Genomic DNA, 17,509 nt, shown 5'->3' with positions numbered 1-17,509 from the left:
CAAAGCCCCTCCCCCAAGTCCCTCCTCCCTACCTTTTATCTTAGCCTGCTGGACACACTTTCCTCATTCCTGAAGAAGGGCTTATGCCCGAAACGTCAATTCTCCTGTTCCTTGGATGCTGCCTGACCTGCTGTGCTTTTCCAGCAACATATTTTCAGCTCTGATCTCCAGCATCTGCAGCCCTCACTTTCTCCTCGAACATTTTTTTTTATTCATACATGCGATGTGGACATCATTGGCTGGGCCAGCATTTATTGCCCATCCCAAACTGCCTTGAAGAAGGTGGAATTGTTTATTTACTTGGCCATTTCGAAGGGCAGTTACAGTCTGGAGTCACGTTCGGGCCAGACCAGGTAAAGATGGTAGATTTTTCTTCACAAAAGGACGTTAGTGAACCAGATGGTTTTAATTCAAATCCTAAGTTTGCTGAACTTTATTGACCTCAACATCTTTGAATGACCACCTTTTGGCCAGAACATAATTACTGTAGAGAGAGTACAGAGGAGATTTACAAGAATGTTTTGCTAGGGTTTGCAAATTGCAGCTATGGCATAAAATTGGATAGGCTGGGGTTATTTTCCTTTGACCCCTAGTGGAGGTCAAATATTTTGGAGAGTGGGTGGGGGGAAGGTGCTGTGGAATCTAAGGTGATTGCTAAAAGCATTAGAAGGAACATGAGAAAAAAACCATTCACCTGGAATTGGCTAAACAAAATACCAAATAACCGCAGATGCTGGAAACCAGAAACTAAAACAAGAATTGCTGGAAAAGCTCTGCAGGTCTGGCAGCATCTGTGGACAGAGATAGCAGAGTGAACATTTAGAGTCCAGTGAGCCGTCTTCAAAATCTGGAGTTGCTGCCCAATTTTGTGGTTGAGGTGGAACTCATTTAAGAGGAACTTGAATCTGCAGCTGGTATGCTGGGGCCTGGAAGGCTAAGGACCAGGTGATGGTAAGTGGTATTAGAATGGGGGCTAGTTGATTCAGCCACATTGGGCTGAATAGCCTCATTCTATGCTCTAACCTTTCTAAGGTTTCTACATGACAATTAGTCAGGGCTCGTATCCTGATTACCATCTGTGTAGATATTCTTTGTCCCCTGGCCCTTCTCTACAGCTTGTCAATATTCAATCTCACACAATCAGATCCCCCAAAACCGCTACCATCCATCGATGCCAGTATGACTTACTATGGCCATAACAAATTTCATTCATACAACACCTTAAACACAGTAATACCATCCAAGGAGTTTCCATGGGGCAATTATCTTATAAAAATCAACGTCAAAAAGTATTCTACTTGGAGATAAGAGGACAGATGACCAAAGGTCTGTTTAAAGAGGTAGGTGTTAAGAAGCATCTCAAAAAGGGAAGAAAGAGAGAGTGAGAGAGAGAGATAAAGAGGGTCATATTAGTAATCTTGGACATTAAGGCCCTGAAACTGAAGGCACAGCAGAAAAGAGGTACCAATAATTTCAGAGAAAAAAAAAGCAGATTTCCTTTGATGTCAGATTTAACCCAAGTTCTATCTTTAACATCGATATACAGAGGAACCACGATTATCTAGCAATTGATTCACTGAATTTCCGAACAAGATTGCAAGGTCCCAATGCAGGGCTAAATCCACGAACGAGATATTCCCTGCCCATGTCCTTCGGATAATCGAGGTTCCTCTGGATAAGGGTTGTCAGAATTAACCCTTGAAACATATTAGTTGCCAAATTACCTCAAGTATCCGGTGTGGTGGGATGGACAAAACTACCAGGAATTCAAGGTCAGGCATGTGTGAAAATCACCACAATGTTGCTACTCTGTATAGTGTCAGCACTGTCCACCTCCCAATATTCCCCAGTCTGCCTTTTTGCAGTTGTAAATTGCTCATACTCTCTAATTTGTAATCCTGCCCAGCTCTCCCATCTTCCCAAATGAGACTGCAGCACCTCTCTGCAGCTCATGTTCAGCCCCACTCAACTCTCCGCCCTCATTCTCGGAGTTAATATCTTTGCTCACTCAAAATTGAACTTTGCCAGCCTCTCAAAGGAGTAGGAGACTTGATACTATACTTGTCTCTTCCCCCTATTGACTGATGCTAAAATACCAAGTGTACTGTTATTTAACTAATTGACTTATTTTGTCTCCTGCTTTCGTCCAGTTTTCCTCCCAGCTTTTCACATGAGGCACAAACAATACATACAGTTTAGGAAATGTGTCTTCATTGAGCCATTGACTGAGTGGCGGCATAGTGATAACCATACTGGATTTATAATCCAGAGGTCAGGACTAATGCTGTAGGAGCTCCAGTCTAGAACTTATCAGGTGCAGCTGGGGGGATTTACATTTGACAAGAGCTGGGAGTTCACAGTTTAAAAATGGAGTAAGTGCAGCTGGTTTAAATCGCTTATTCCACATCCTAATATGTAAGAACATAAGAGCCCTCAACTACCCTCTCTCCTAAAGATCCCATGGCACCAACATTAGATGATCTCGTTGTTATCACATTACATTTCCAGGAAATTTATGAGTGCAAATCGGCTGCTGCGTTTAGTGTGTTTCTTTGGAATGAATGACAGACTGGGTGAGGACATGGGGCTGGGACTTATCAGAAAGATCAAGGGTTTTGGCAGTTCTGAAACTGAAAGGTGACAAACCCGAAAAGTTCACTGCCTCCATTGATGCTGCCTGACCTGCTGAGCGTCCGCAGCATTCTCTATGTTTTCTTTTAATCAGCTGGGTGTTTAGTCTGATCCATCCCAAGTGGCATGGAACATTAATCTAAACCTCTCCCCGATCTGGGCAAAGAGCCTCACCTCCACCATTCCAAGTCAGCACTCCAAGGCATCTCGAAGCTGGTCACAGGGTGTTATCATGGCCACTTGTTATCTTGGTGCATCACCTTCACAGAGTGACCATTTCACTCTCCATTCAGCTGTGTTTCAATGAGATATTGCAGTCCACCTGTTTAGAAATAAGGTTAACAGGAATAAGATGGGAAATAGGAGAAAGTGAGGACTGCAGAATCGATGTTTCAGGCATAAGCCCTTCATCAGGAATAAGGCATTCCTAATGAAGGGCTTATGCCCAAAACATCGATTCTCCTGCTCCTCGGATGTTGCCTGCCGGCTGTGCTTTTCTAGCACCACACTCTTTGACTAAGATGGGAAATAGTTGATGGGAAAGAACAGGACAAATTGGGGGTAGAGATGGTGGGAAGGAGAAAACAACAGAACTATTGAATTTTCCAGCAGATAAGGAGGCCATTACCTGTGCTGGTTCTCTTTTCTGCTCTTATTCCACAGTTCTGTATTTGTTACTTTATCAGTATTTAGCCAATTCTCTTTCAAAACTTACAATTAAGTCTATTTCCAGCCGCTTACAGGCAGTACATTGAAGATCATAAAACCATAAGACATAGGAGTGGAAGTAAGGCCAGTCGGCCCATCAAGTCCACTCCATCATTTAATCATGGCTGATGGGCATTTCAACTCCACTTACCTGCACTCTCCCTGTAGCCCTTAATTCCTTGCAAGATCTAGAATTTATCAATCTCTGCCTTGAAGGCATTTAAAGTCCTGGCCTCCACCGCGCTCCATGGCAATGAATTCCACAATCATAACAATTCATTGTGTAAAATGTTTTCACATTTCCTCCTGGATCCTTTACCAATAATTTTAAACCCATTTCCCTTGGTTACTGACTGGCAGGTAAGAGATCAGATAGGATACAATAGGTTGGGGTTGGATAGGAAGGGATCTCATGATAAGTTGAAGGTGAATAAAATGATGGATAAGAATGTCTTGAGTATCAATGAAGAGAGAAGTGCAAAAACATCAGTCACATAAAAATGTGATTAGATAAAAAGTTGTCTTTCCTGCAAATTTGGAAAATGGTTTTTTGATAACTGAGAAATCACCCATATGCTGTGCACAGTAATATGATCTTCAATAGCCTTTTATGACCATAGGATATTAAAAAATACTTAATTCATAAACAATTAAGCACTTTTGAGAGGTGGGGTCACTGTTATAATGTAGAAAACATGGCACTCAATGTGTTCAAAGCAAGCCCCCACAATCAAGAACAGCTTCTTCCCCACTGTTATTGGACTTCTGAATGGATCGCTTAAATCTGATGTTGATCTTGCTGTTTATGCACCTTCTTTGTAGCTATAACTTGGTATTTCTCATTCTGTTTAATCTTTGTATGTTATGATCTGCCTGTGCCACACAAAAAACAAAACTTTTCATTTTGGGGTGGCACAGTGGCTCAGTGGTTAGCACTGCTGCCTCAGAGCACCAGGGACCCGGGTTCGATTTCAGCCTTGGGTGATTGTCTGTGTGGCGTTTGCACATTCTCCCTGTGTCTGCGTGGGTTTCCTCCGGGTGCTCCGGTTTCCTCCCACAATTCAAAGTTGTGCAGTTTAGGGTGAATTGGCCATGTTAAATTGCCCATAGTGTTCAGAGGTGTGTAAATTAGATGAGATTACTTACAGTGTGGAAACAAGTCCTACGGCCCAACAAGTCCACACTGACCTGCCTAAGTGCAACCCACCCATTCTCCTACATTTACCCCTTTACCTAACACTACGGGCAATTTAGCATGGCCAATTCACCTAACTGCACATTTTTGGACTGTGGGAAGAAACCGGAGCACCCGGAGGAAACCTACGCAGACACGGGGAGAACGTGCAAACTCCACACAGACAGTTGCCTGAGCGGGAATTGAACCCAGGTCTCTGGCGCTGTGAGGCAACAGTGCTAACCACTGAGCCACCGTAATGCTCAGGTGCATTAGTCAGGGGTAAACATAGGGTGGGGAGAATGGATCTGGGTGGGTTGCTTTTCAGAGGGTCAGTGTGGACTTGTTGGGCTGGGCGACCTGTTTCCGCACTGTCAGAGATTCTATGACCTGTACTTAGATACATGTGACAATAATGAATCAAATCAAAAATCAATCATAATGTGATAATGAGGTGATGCCACTCTAGGCACACCACGGTACTGGAGAAAATTCCCTGTGTCTCTTCAAAATAGCACTGGGGGATATTTTGTGTGTCTTAGAGCCTCAATTTAATATCTCATCCAAAATATAGCACCTCCAACAGTGCAGCACTCCTTCAGTAGTGCAACTAAAACAAAACACTCAATATGAAAACTAATCACCCTTTAACAACTCACTTTGTATTTTTACATGTCTCTGCATTACTGTAGAATTTCCTAGCATCAGTCTTCAGCTTAAAACAATCTGCTGTTAATTCCCCCTCCAGTATTCACTGAATGGATCAACTGTAGTAGTTAATTCTGTGGTAAATAATTTGGCCAATAAAAAACATCAGCTAATTAAAGCCTTCAAACAATCTGTTATTCGTTGAAATGTTGGCAGAACAGTACACCCATTGACTAACCCTCTCATTTGATTTTAATGTTGTTGCACTAAAGCTAAGGTTTGAACATTTTTCCACCTTTGCCATTAACTGGTTTCACTAAATCACCAGGTAAGCCCCAGCCTTGATGTGTCCAATTTTAAGTGCTACACTTAAGCATTTCAAAACTTTAGAGAAGGCCTAATAGACATATACTCGAGCATAAGGAATTTTAAGCTGTATGGAGAGACTGGAGAACCTCAGATCTCCTTGGAACAGAACAAGATCAGAGCTTTGAAGAAACATACTCTATTTCTCTCTCCATAGATACTGCCAGATCTGTTAAATTTCTCCAGCTTTCTCCATGTTTGTTTCAAATTCTCAGCATCTGTGGTATTTTATTATAAGACACTATGGGCAGAATGATCTCATCTGTGCTATATGATTCAATAATTCTAATGCTTCTCTTCTGAAGATGATGATCATGGGTCAGTATTATGAGCAGCCAATGTCCCTCCAGCCCTTTATCCAAATACCTGTTCCTTATGTGTTGAAACTTGTTGATTCATGTTTGCAAGTTATTCAATGTTGGTTTGAAAGGGGCAGGCAGTGAGGAAATCTCACAAACAACAATAACATTTTACATTTATATAGCACCTTTAACATTGTGTATCATCTCAAAGCGTTTCACAGAACATTAGAAGACAACATGAGTTACTGAACCTAAGTGGGTGTTTAGGGCAGATGATCAGAAATTTGCTGAAAGAGGTCGGTTTTACGGAGTACTTTAAAGGAAGGAGGAACAGTGGAGAGGTTTAGGGTGAGAATTTCAGAACTCTGAGCCTCAGCCTCAGCCGCCAACGGTAAAGTGATTAGAATCCAGATTATACAACAGGCCAGAATTGGCAAAGATTGTAGGACTCATGTTACTGTCCTTGTTTGATGCTGACGCTTGCTTTGAATCAGTGATTCAGAATTTTGCCTCTGGATAGATCAAGAATACAGAGGCTATTTGAGGTGCCACCCAGCTGAGATCAGCTAAATCAGCAGAGAGCAGGGATTACAGACTAGTTGTTAAATAAACCAATTTAGTCTCATAATCCAGAACACTGATAGTTAGACAGTAAGGTGTTAATCCAGATCTGCTCTCTGGCGCACTCAGACACTGGCAAAATGCCACCTGTTCTTCCATGAGGCACAACGCTTATTGCCCAAGGAGAGGAGAGAATGCACATTCTATTACAATTCCCCAACACCCCTTACTGGAATCCAAACAAATTCTACAATGTTTTAGTTGGCTAATTACAGGCTTGTGAATCCAGCTTGGAAGCAAATCAACAGAAATGATTCTATGATTCCATGCTTCTATGAAATACAACTGCTCCAATATTGCTGAGTTTGATAAGCTGAGCTCACAGGATTGAGAGAGTTTGGAATCAGCCCTGAAATCCTGCCCTCTCACTCAGTAACACCACAGAGGACGGAGTTTCATTTATGAGGGACTCACATCGCAAATGACTCAGAGATGACTAAAGCGTTCACGTCATCCTTCCTCAAGCAATAGCCAAGCACTGAAGAATTTATTTCATTTTTTTTCTTTCCAATGCCTCATTCTGTTTAATTTGAGTGATGATTCTGCTGCCAAACATCCACTAAATATTCCCTTCACAGTCAAAACCATCTGAAGGACAGACTGAATGCACTATTCCATCAATATCAGCTCCAGTAAGACAGAAGCCATTGAAATATGCAGTCCTGGCTTCCTCTATGAGCACAGTCCAAATAATATTGCCTCAGTGTGTCTAAAATAGTACAAATAAATGTACAATCCATTTCGGAGATCAAACCTGGATTCTGACTGAGGCATCTGGAAGGTTTAGATAATAACAATAAGCAAAGAGTTAGGTGTAACCTGAAATCTAATCAAGGGGCTCGGAGTGGCTATAAATTGAATGTCAGTCACCCCAGAATGGGGTAATGAGAATGAGTCCAAATCTAATCGAGGGTGTGCTGTACAGGTGGAATACCAGATATTTGAAAGTGAATTATAGCGTGGAATCTAATATTTTTACCTGTACATGGGAGTTAGGTGTCACTGGCTAAGCTAGTATTTATTTCCCATCCCTAATTGCTCTGGTGAGCTGTCTTATTGAACTGCTGCAGTCCTTGAGGCATGTCAACACCCAGGGTGGAAGCAAGTTCCAGGAGTTAACCCAGCAACAGTAAAGAAACCATGGAATATTTCCAAGTCAGGAGTGTGGGGCTTGGAGAATTGTTTGGGGTGGTTTAACAAGAGAATAACGTGGGAGTGTGTTATAGTCTAGAATCTAATCGGGGATCAGGATAGATGTGATACAGAATAATAGATATCTGCAAGACTGATTCTAATCAAGGTGTTTGGCATGATTTATAAAGAGAATAACAGATATCCAAAAGTGGGCTACAGTTTGGAATCTGATCACAATAAATATAATCCAGTCTAATTTAATCTAACCTAATCTAATCTAACAATGAATAATAATGATAAATTATTTTGATTAATGATGATCCCACCCAGGATGTTGACGGTGGAAAATTCAGCAAATGGTAACTGGAAAGCATTAAAAGAGTCTGTTGTGTTGGAGATGAGAATTACCTGACATTTGGGGGTACACAAATATTATTTACCACTTAGCAGTCCAAACAGGGGCATTATCCAGGTCTTGCAGGGTATGGGAGGAATTCCTGAGCTTAGTCTGTGGCAGCAGAATGCATGGCTGCTAATGGTGGAGGAAAACATGTGGGTGGTGAACAAGAGGTCAGAGTTTGAGGAATGAGAGATCACACTATAAGGTTTAAAGCACATGACTGGAATCACAAGTTTGTTATGTCATTTTGGATTCATCTTGCAGTTCCTAGCCTGTGCTGCGTTAGCTGTTATTAGCTGGTGTGTGCTGAAGCTGCATTTGCCTCAGTGCCTTGCTGTACCCCAATGTCTTCATGAACTGTACCCCAACAACAGGCACGGTGCCTTCAGGAACTGTATCCCAAAAACAGGCACGGTGCCTTCAGGAACTGTATCCCAACAACAGGCACGGCGCCTTCGGGAACTGTACCCCAACAACAGGCACGGTGCCTTCAGGAACTGTACCCCAACAACAGGCACGTTGCCTTCAGGAACTGTATCCCAACAACAGGCACGGTGCCTTCAGGAACTGTACCCCAACAACAGGCACGGTGCCTTCAGGAACTGTATCCCAACAACAGGCACGGCGCCTTCAGGAACTGTACCCCAACAACAGGCACGGTGCCTTCAGGAACTGTGTCCCAACAACAGGCACGGCGCCTTCAGGAACTGTACCCCAACAACAGGCACGGCGCCTTCAGGAACTGTACCCCAACAACAGGCACGGCGCCTTCAGGAAATGTACCCCAACAACAGGCACGGTGCCTTCAGGAACTGTATCCCAACAACAGGCATGGCGCCTTCAGGAACTGTATCCCAACAACAGGCACGGCGCCTTCAGGAACTGTACCCCAACAACAGGCACGGCGCCTTCAGAAAATGTACCCCAACAACAGGCACGGTGCCTTCAGGAACCGTATCCTAACACCAGGCATGGCGCCTTCAGGAACTGTACCCCAACAACAGGCACGGCGCCTTCAGAAAATGTACCCCAATAACAGGCACAGTGCCTTCAGGAACCGTATCCTAACACCAGGCACAGTGCCTTCAGGAAATGTACCCCAATAACAGGCACAGTGTTTTCAGGAACCGTACCCCAATAACAGGCACAGTGCCTTCAGGAACCGTACCCCAATAACAGGCACAGTCCCTTCAGGAACCATATCCTAACAACAGGTACAGTGCCTTCAGGAAATGTACCCCAATAACAGGCACAGTGTTTTCAGGAACCGTACTCCAATAACAGGCACAGTGCCTTCAGGAACCGTATCCTAACAACAGGCACAGTGCCTTCAGGAAATGTACCCCAATAACAGGCACAGTGCCTTCAGGAACTGTACCCTAACAACAGGCACAGTGCTTTCAGGAACTGTACCTCGGGACAGTCAGTGCCTTTGAGTGTATAGCAGGAGGAGAGAAGGAACTGGAACAAAAACAAAAATACTTTTAAAATTAAAACAACACAAATCTGGGACTGATCTGCAAGCCGCTGCAATGACCCGTGGTTGTGTAGGTGGAGGCTGACATTAACCAGTGTGAGTCACTGCTATGCAAACACATTCTCTTTATAAAATACTTGTCTGCCACCACCATCTTCCTCTTCCTTTTCCTCTTCAAGGAGAATTCAATCATTTCTAGGCTCTGATTCACTTCCTGCCTCGCCTGCATAAGGGATGTTTATGAATTGGTCTTCACCATTAATTCAGCATAAGTTTGGCTAAAGCACAACTTTCAACAGGAATCATCAATGTTACTTATGCAGTTCCCTGCCTCGTGGTGACATCCTGGTGTCAATCTGTCTCCCCTCCTTAGAGATCCAGGCTGAAAGGATTAGTAACATGTCACTCTCCCGTGCATTGCAGAGGTTTATAAAATGATGAGGGGCATGGATAGGGTGAATAGTCAAGATATTTTCCCAGGATGGAAAGTCAAAAACTAGAGGACATAGGTTTAGGGTGAGAGGGGAAAGATATAAAAGGGACCTAAGGGGCAATTGTTTTCACATAGAGGGTCGTGTGTGTATGGAATGAACTGCCAGAGGAAGTGGTGGAGGCTGGTACAATTACAACATTTAAAAGGCATCTGGATGGGTATATGAATAGGAAGGGTTTAGAGGGATATGGACCAAATGCTGGCAAATGGGACTAGATTAATTTAGGATATCTGGTCGACATAGACAAATTGGACCGAAGGGTCTGTTTCTGTGCTGTACATCTCTATGACTCTATTGGGATGTAAGAAATCCAGGTTACATCTTAGAGTGGGGCTGATCTCAGAAGAACTGGCTCTAAGGGTTCTCCAACTAGCCTTGGTACCTCTGACATTTGGTAGCAAGCATTGGTTAGTCTTCCAGCACCTCAAATCCCATTCCAGGGACTTGAGCATAATATCCAGGTTGACACTGTCAGTGCAGTACTGAGGGAGTGCCAAATTGCCAGAGAAGCATCCTTTCATAGAACATAGAACTGATGAGATGTTAAACCAAGACCCTGTCTTCCCCCTCAGGTGGATGCAAAAGATCCCATGCCACTGTTCTGAAGAGGAACAGGAGAAGTCCCTCAAGCAACAGCACAATGACAGATCATTTGAAACAAAAATTGCTGGGGAAATTCAGCGGATCTGGCATCATCTGTGGAGACAGAAGACAGAGTTAATGTTTCGGGTCCCGTGACCCTTCTTCAGAACTAACAGTAGCAAAGAAAAGGTGGTATTCATGCTGGTGATAGGGGGCATTTGGGCAGAGAAAGGAGAGTGAGTGGATAGATGGAACAGTGTCCAGAGGGAGAGAAACAAAGTTAGGCAAAGAATGGATAATATGAAAGAAGGGAAAGAGCAAAGTTGATAATGTGGGCAATGAGTAGGTGAAAATGTGTCTGTGCTGGAAGCAACTCAGGGCCTTGGGTATGGGGTGGGTAAAGGACATGGAAGGAAGTATTCAGCCTCTAAAATTATTGAGCTTGATACTGAGTCCTGATTCCACAGGGTCCCCAAGTGGAAAATAAGATGCTGTTCTTCCAGCTTACCGCATTGTCTATCCCTTTGTGCCTTGTGGCATCTTGCTGTGCACAAATCAGCTATGTTTTTTCTCCACTACAAGTGGCCACGTTTTGAAAAAGCACTTCATTGGTGGCATGGCACCTGAGGATGCCCTAAAAGGTGATGAAAGGGGCTACATAAATACAAATCTTCTGTCATGATGATTATCTAGCTGCTTGGACTGGAAGTACATGTGCAATGTGACATTGTGGAAGAAAACTGGTGAGACTCAGGCTTCTCCATTCAGGCCCTATCGGGGATCAAGGGTCAGGGGTTGGGGGTGTGGATGCAGACAGGTACCTGAAAACACCAGCTCCAGCCTCTGTGCTGGCTCTCCCGGTGATGGGGTGGGGGATATAGGAGCTAGTGTGGTCACCTGCTTGCATGGGGCAAGCTCACAGAGCCTTGTCAAATGTAAAGTAGGCAACCAGAAGAGCCCCGGTGGTACAGCAGTAATGCCCCTACCTCTGAGCGAGGAGGCCCAGGTACAAGCCCCACCAGTTCCAGAGTTGTGTGAGAAACTCTCTGAACAGGACAATCGTAAATGCCTAGGAGGTGACAGGATATTTCCGTTTGACTTTCAGTTTCCTGAACAAGCAGAGGCTGGGTTGTTCGGACAGGGAAGGCCAGTGTTTCAGGGGTGAGTGCAGACATACCGTCACTCTAGCGAGGTATTCCACTTCACACTACCCAGGCCAGCCTTGTTGCAACACCACTGTTTCATTAAAGTTGTAGAAATATTTGTTAAAAGGCATCATGTTACCTACCCACCATCATAGCCTGCTGCTACCCTGTGACTGACTCTCTATCTTTGGGAGTTCCCCTAAGCCCTTTACTTGCACCTGTCTCCATGGTAATGTACAGGACATGCCTAGTGGGTGACTGTGTACACCTTCGAGGTTCAGGATCTGCAAACATTTCCGACTTCTATCTCCCCATCCATGGATGGAGAAACTGATCCATGGAAAGGGGTCACCTGGGAGCTCCAGATATTCATGTAACCTCCATCCCTGTGACACCATCTTCCAACAGTGAGTCCAAGTCTTCGGGTGGATGGCGATCAGAAATGTTGGCAGAGAGAGAGGAAAGTGAAGAGAACCACACGCTAACTTAAAGCAACATCCAAACTGTATGCACCACATAAAATGAAGAGTTAAGTTTAATTGTAAAAGTTTAATTCTTCTTTTAACCATCCATTCATTGTCCTGAAATGACAGCTGGTGCCATCAGAAACTGAAACTCAGTTAATTTCAAATAAGTCAGATATTAATAAATAAGGCAGCAAACTGGGCTTCAGTGCAGTCAATATAAGTTCCCAGGGTTCTGCATGTGAAACTATGGAGACTCAAGTGACCCAAACCAGTGACAGTTCTTAAAACAAAAAAATGGTGGAGATCCCAGTGGGTCAGGGAGCAACCATGGAGAGAGAGCAAGCTAACAGAGTTTAGATGACTCTTCATCAATGACTTCTTGTTGTGTCGCTGGAGTTGTAGCACCTTCATCGAGACAGTCTGCATTAACTCTCTCAGCCAACCAGCACACCTTTTTTCAGAATAGCTGGGCAAGTCCCACATCCTTTTCAAAACTAAATCAGCATTCTTTATCAAATTAAAATTCAACTGTCCAAATTAACAGTATCTAATAGAAAACCTTTCATAGTGGAGTCAAAACACTGATGAATTAATAATTCAATATCTTTACCTTTTAAATTCTAAGTCAAACACTTTAAACAAGCCCAGAAACTACTGGAGAAACTCAGAAACTTGGAACAAAGAAATGTCCTATTGAACTCAAAAATGTTAACTTTGTTTCTCTCTCCACAGATGCTGCCAGAACTGCTGAGTTTCTCCAGCACTTTTTGTTTTTATTTCAGATTTCCAGTATCTGCAGATATTTTTCTTTTACTTTAAACAAGCAGACTATTTTAAGACGGGTTTGAACCACAGTAAATAGAACATGTGTTTCTAAGAGACTGTCCTTAAGTATCAGAATATTCAGGAAAACATGTGAAGATGTGACAGTGAGCGAGAAAAGGATATGTTTACAAATTAGATGAGTGGACATTTTGTGGATTTGGTAAAAATGAGTTTGAGTGTTTGTCCCTTTAAACTAAACTGTAGATTATCTTCTGCTGAGGTAGACATTCCTTTAGAGGTCCCAAAGATTAAATGCTGTGGAAATAGGTTGTGGTCAGTCACAGTGCAATTGCAATGACAGCTGCTTGGAAATCTGAGCTGTCTCCTAATTAGTGAAAACCAGCAAAAAGTTGATTCACTTTCTTGTTGAAGTATCCTCCACACTTCGAACTGGGATTTTTAAAGTGTGATATACTCTGTCAAACTTGTACAAATAGATATTGAGATAATTTTTTATATAAACATGAGGAACTAGTCTTTGATCAGATTAACAGCACAGTGTAGGAACAGACTCTTCAGCTCACCATGTCAGCCAACCCTGATGCCATTCTAAACCAATCCCATCTACCTGCCCTTGATCCATACCCCTCTATTCCCTGCCTGTTCATGCATCTATGTAAATGCCTCTTAAACATTGATATTGTATCTATTTCTACCATCTCCCCTGGCAGTGAGTTCCAGGCATTTACCATCCTGTGTGTAAAAAACTTGCCTTGTACATCTCCTTTAACGTGCCCCCCTCACCTCACCTTAAACCTATGCCCCAGCGTATTTGACATTTCCACCCAAGGGAAAAGACTCTGACTATCCACGCCTCTTATAAATTTGTACACTTTGAGATATTATTGCACACCTCAGGGGTAGGTGGGTCTCGAACCCATGTCTTCTGATTTAGAGGTAGGGGCATTACCACTGTGCCACAAGATCAGGTCACCCCTCAGTCTCCAACATTCTGGTGAAGAAAAAGTAATCACAGGAGGACTCTATCCTGTAATCCCGTGCTAACATCTTCAGCCACAGTCATGAATGTTCCCCGTTCGGCTATGGCTGCCGGGGAATTGAGATATAGTGAAACCTGTTTCATCTGCCAGTATACCAAGTGGAACCAGAATTTCTGACTGCACAATTTTCTTTTAAAAGCCAGTCACTCTTAGGGAACTGTGAGTGAAACTGACAGCTTGATTTTTGTGAAAGCCAGAAGCTTGGTCTTCAGCCATCACATCTCTGACCTGATCAGAAATAAACTGAACAGCAACATTGATCCTCCCCACATCCTAGTCCTTCCATAGGGGCCTTCTCATTTTTAATTTATGGGCATCCCCCTTTCCCAATGCATGCCAGACAACACAAATCTGACTGTCTTTGAAAATGAGCCAGCAATGCTCCAATTTTCTGTTTGCTTTGTAGCCTATTATGTCATGTAAGCCTTGTGACAACTGATGCATGTCCGTGTGGTTAGTCTGGGGCTCAAGCTTAATTTGTTATTGCCTCCTGGCATCTCTGATGGCTTTACAAAAATCAAACCCGGATTTTCTGTATGGGTCAGAGTTGCCCGACTTGAATGCCTCAGACGGGGACTTCAGTAGAAAGTGGATCTCCATGTTAATCCATGGTTTCATGGGGAACATTCGGATTAAATTTGTCATCTACATACTCACTAATGAAGTCTGTAATGGTAGTGACAAACTCTTTAGATGGCAGCTGAGTTCTTGAATATGGACCAGTCCACTGACTCTAAGCAATCCTGTAAAAGCCCTTCCATTACCTCAGACAAACACTGCATTACTCACCCTTCAGTCTCTACTTGTAAACCAGGAAAGGACAGTATAAGAGCAAGTTTTGGTTACTTGAGTGCACATTCTGGTATATCTGTGTCTGAAAGGCTTAATACTGACAAATACTATAAACATCACCAACTTTAATGTTGTCCCATGGATTTGAGGACAGAGTAGTTTCGGATCTCGAAGGAGTGAGACCAACACCTGAACTTCCACAGAATCTCTGTTACAATGTCCATCATATCAATGTAGCCTGGAACTAGTTATTAATATGTCATAAATTCTATCTTGATAGCCTTAACTCCTCTAGTTAGAGCAGAAAGCCAGAACTTGGTCTTCAGCCACATTGGACCAAATAGGTCCTGTAGTTGCTGATATGTGAAGAATATAGTGGTAGTAACCTCATGGTAATCTGACAAATTCCTGCAACAGGAAAGGTGGTGGGGTGGACTTCATTTTATAATACACAGGGAGCAACAATATGAGATCTTCTAACTTAGCTTGAGGTTACCTGCTCATAACAGCACAGTCTGCAGCAGGGAAGAGCAATGGTTACCAAGGAAAAAAGAATGGTAAAAGCATTTCAGGCCTGGGAACAGGCACGCTGCAACAGCAGAGTTATCAACTCCCTGGAGAGGTTTCCCTCTGAGATACTCGTCATCTTGACTTGGAAATATATTGCCATTCCTTCAGTGTGGCTGGGTCAAAATCCTGGAATTCCCTCCCTAAGGGCATTGTGGGTCAGCCCACAACATGTGGACTGCAGCGGTTCAAGAAGGCAACTCACCAGCACCTTCTCAAGGATAAGTTGGGATTGCACATGTACACCCAATTACAGTGTTCGGTTTGCATTGGGGGAACAAACTGCAGCATGTATTAATTTCCTTTGCATTCACATTTGCTAAGTGTCAATAAAAGCTCAAATTTGAAAGTGTCCAATTGCATGCCTGTATATGATCTTCCCCTAAAATGGAAAGATGTGGTGACTACAGGTCATTGAAGAAAGAGTATCAGGGACTCAGAGAAGGTGATAACTGGGATGTATCTAAGGACAGCTGAAGTGTGTGGTCTGGTAGTTAAACCGTGATTAGGGTGAGAGAATTGGATTGTATGTGCAAGGGAGTGTCAGGCTTGCTGGTTCTGTGAAATTGGCAGGATATTTCTTGGCTGCCATGCCATTAGTTTGCCAGTGAGGGACCATGTCACATTGCCTAAACTTACCTGGGGGCACAGCTGTCTTTCAAAGATAGCACAGGCACAAGGGATGCCAGCGTTTTGACCTAAATCCTCCAATGGCGCGTTGTTCTGAGAAAGGTATGTTGTAAGATGGGGATAGCATCATACATTCTAGGCACTAGAGGCATGGGATAGTTAGCTAATGAGGCACGTTGAGTAAGATATGGTGAGGCATCTCACTAGGCCTCACCTGAGAATGCCTCCAAAAAACTTCGTACAACTCACATTTAGCCAAAAGAAAATTGGATTCAGCCCAATAACTATCACTAGAGAAAAATAGTAAGAAAAGTAATGGTGTTAAAGGTCGGTAAGTCTCCTGGATGTGATAGGTTGCATCCTAGGATTTTAAAGGAAGTAGTCACAGAGATAATGGAGTTATTGATGGAAACTTCCCGGAATGCATTGATTCTGGAGAATTCCCAGACCATTGGAAAACTGCCAGTGGAACTCCTTATTCAAAAAGGGAGGGAGACAAAAATAAGTAAATATAGATTAATTAACCTAATGTCTGCCATTGGGAAAATGTTAGCATCTCTCATAAAGGATGTAATAGCAGACATGTCGAAATATATAAAATAATCAAGCAGAGTCAGCATGGATGCCTGAAGGTAAAATCACACCTGATAAATGTATTACAACTCTATGAGGAGGTAACAAGCAAGACAAGTAAAGGAAAAACAGTTATATATTTAGACTTCCTAAAGGCATTCAATAAGGTATTACATGTTAGGCTACTCAGTATGGTAAGAGCCTATGGCATTAGGGATAATAAAGTTGGATACATTAAAAGTTGAAGCAGATTTGGATTTAATGGGGAAAGATAGTCTGGGAGACTTTACACTTTTCATAGAAAAGGCAGACAATCCTTCATAAGAACTCTGAGAAGAGACAGGGAGTAGTTATTTGAATGACAAGAAGCAGGAATCATTCAGTAAAACTGTGATTAAGACAGGAATTGTTTATTAAAGCCGCAGACAAGGAAGGGTTTGGAGGGATATGGGCCGGGTGCTGGCAGGTGGGACTAGATTGGGTTGGGATATCTGGTCAGCATGGACAGGTTGGACCGAAGGGTCTGTTACCATGCTGTACATCTCTATGACTCTATGACAGTGGGATTTACACACTGAAGATGACAAAAAAGGCTGGAATTCTCCATTATCCCTGTGGAGTTTGGGAATCCTCTAATTTATCTGTCAGGAGGTGGAAATCCTTCATTTCAGCTGCAAAATGTGGAAATCCTTCTGGTTATAGCAATAAAGAGCAACAGAACACTATTACTGTAAAGTGTAAGTTTTTCAAACAAGCAAAACATCTAATCAAATTAGTAAGTCAAGGCATTAGGAATAATATTGCCTGGAAGACCTCCTTTCTGAGATGGGCAAACAGAACACAGAATTGGATATCTTGGAGAAAAAAAAATTCTGCTATACAGAATAGCTTCCAAATTAACAACAAAATCAGAAGCTGAATTAGTAAATACATAATTAGGAGTTTAACTATTTATGATCTAGTTAATAAGTG

The 17,509-nt window shown here is 42.9% G+C and overlaps 1 long non-coding RNA gene across 3 annotated transcripts in view; it reads right to left on the bottom strand.

Annotated features, from left to right (window-relative positions):
• LOC122540575 overlaps positions 1-17,509 on the bottom strand; it is a 228,468-nt gene that overhangs the window by 19,117 nt on the left and 191,842 nt on the right. For all 3 annotated transcript variants that reach the window (XR_006309353.1, XR_006309352.1, XR_006309354.1), the window contains one exon: positions 2,806-2,953. This is a non-coding gene — a long non-coding RNA (uncharacterized LOC122540575). The remainder of the gene's footprint in view (positions 1-2,805; positions 2,954-17,509) is intronic.

This window comes from Chiloscyllium plagiosum, chromosome 35, assembly GCF_004010195.1.
Source record: "Chiloscyllium plagiosum isolate BGI_BamShark_2017 chromosome 35, ASM401019v2, whole genome shotgun sequence".
Lineage (NCBI taxonomy): Eukaryota > Metazoa > Chordata > Chondrichthyes > Orectolobiformes > Hemiscylliidae > Chiloscyllium > Chiloscyllium plagiosum.
Note: the sequence above shows the minus strand (reverse complement) of the source record. Positions and strands in the feature narration are given on the sequence as shown.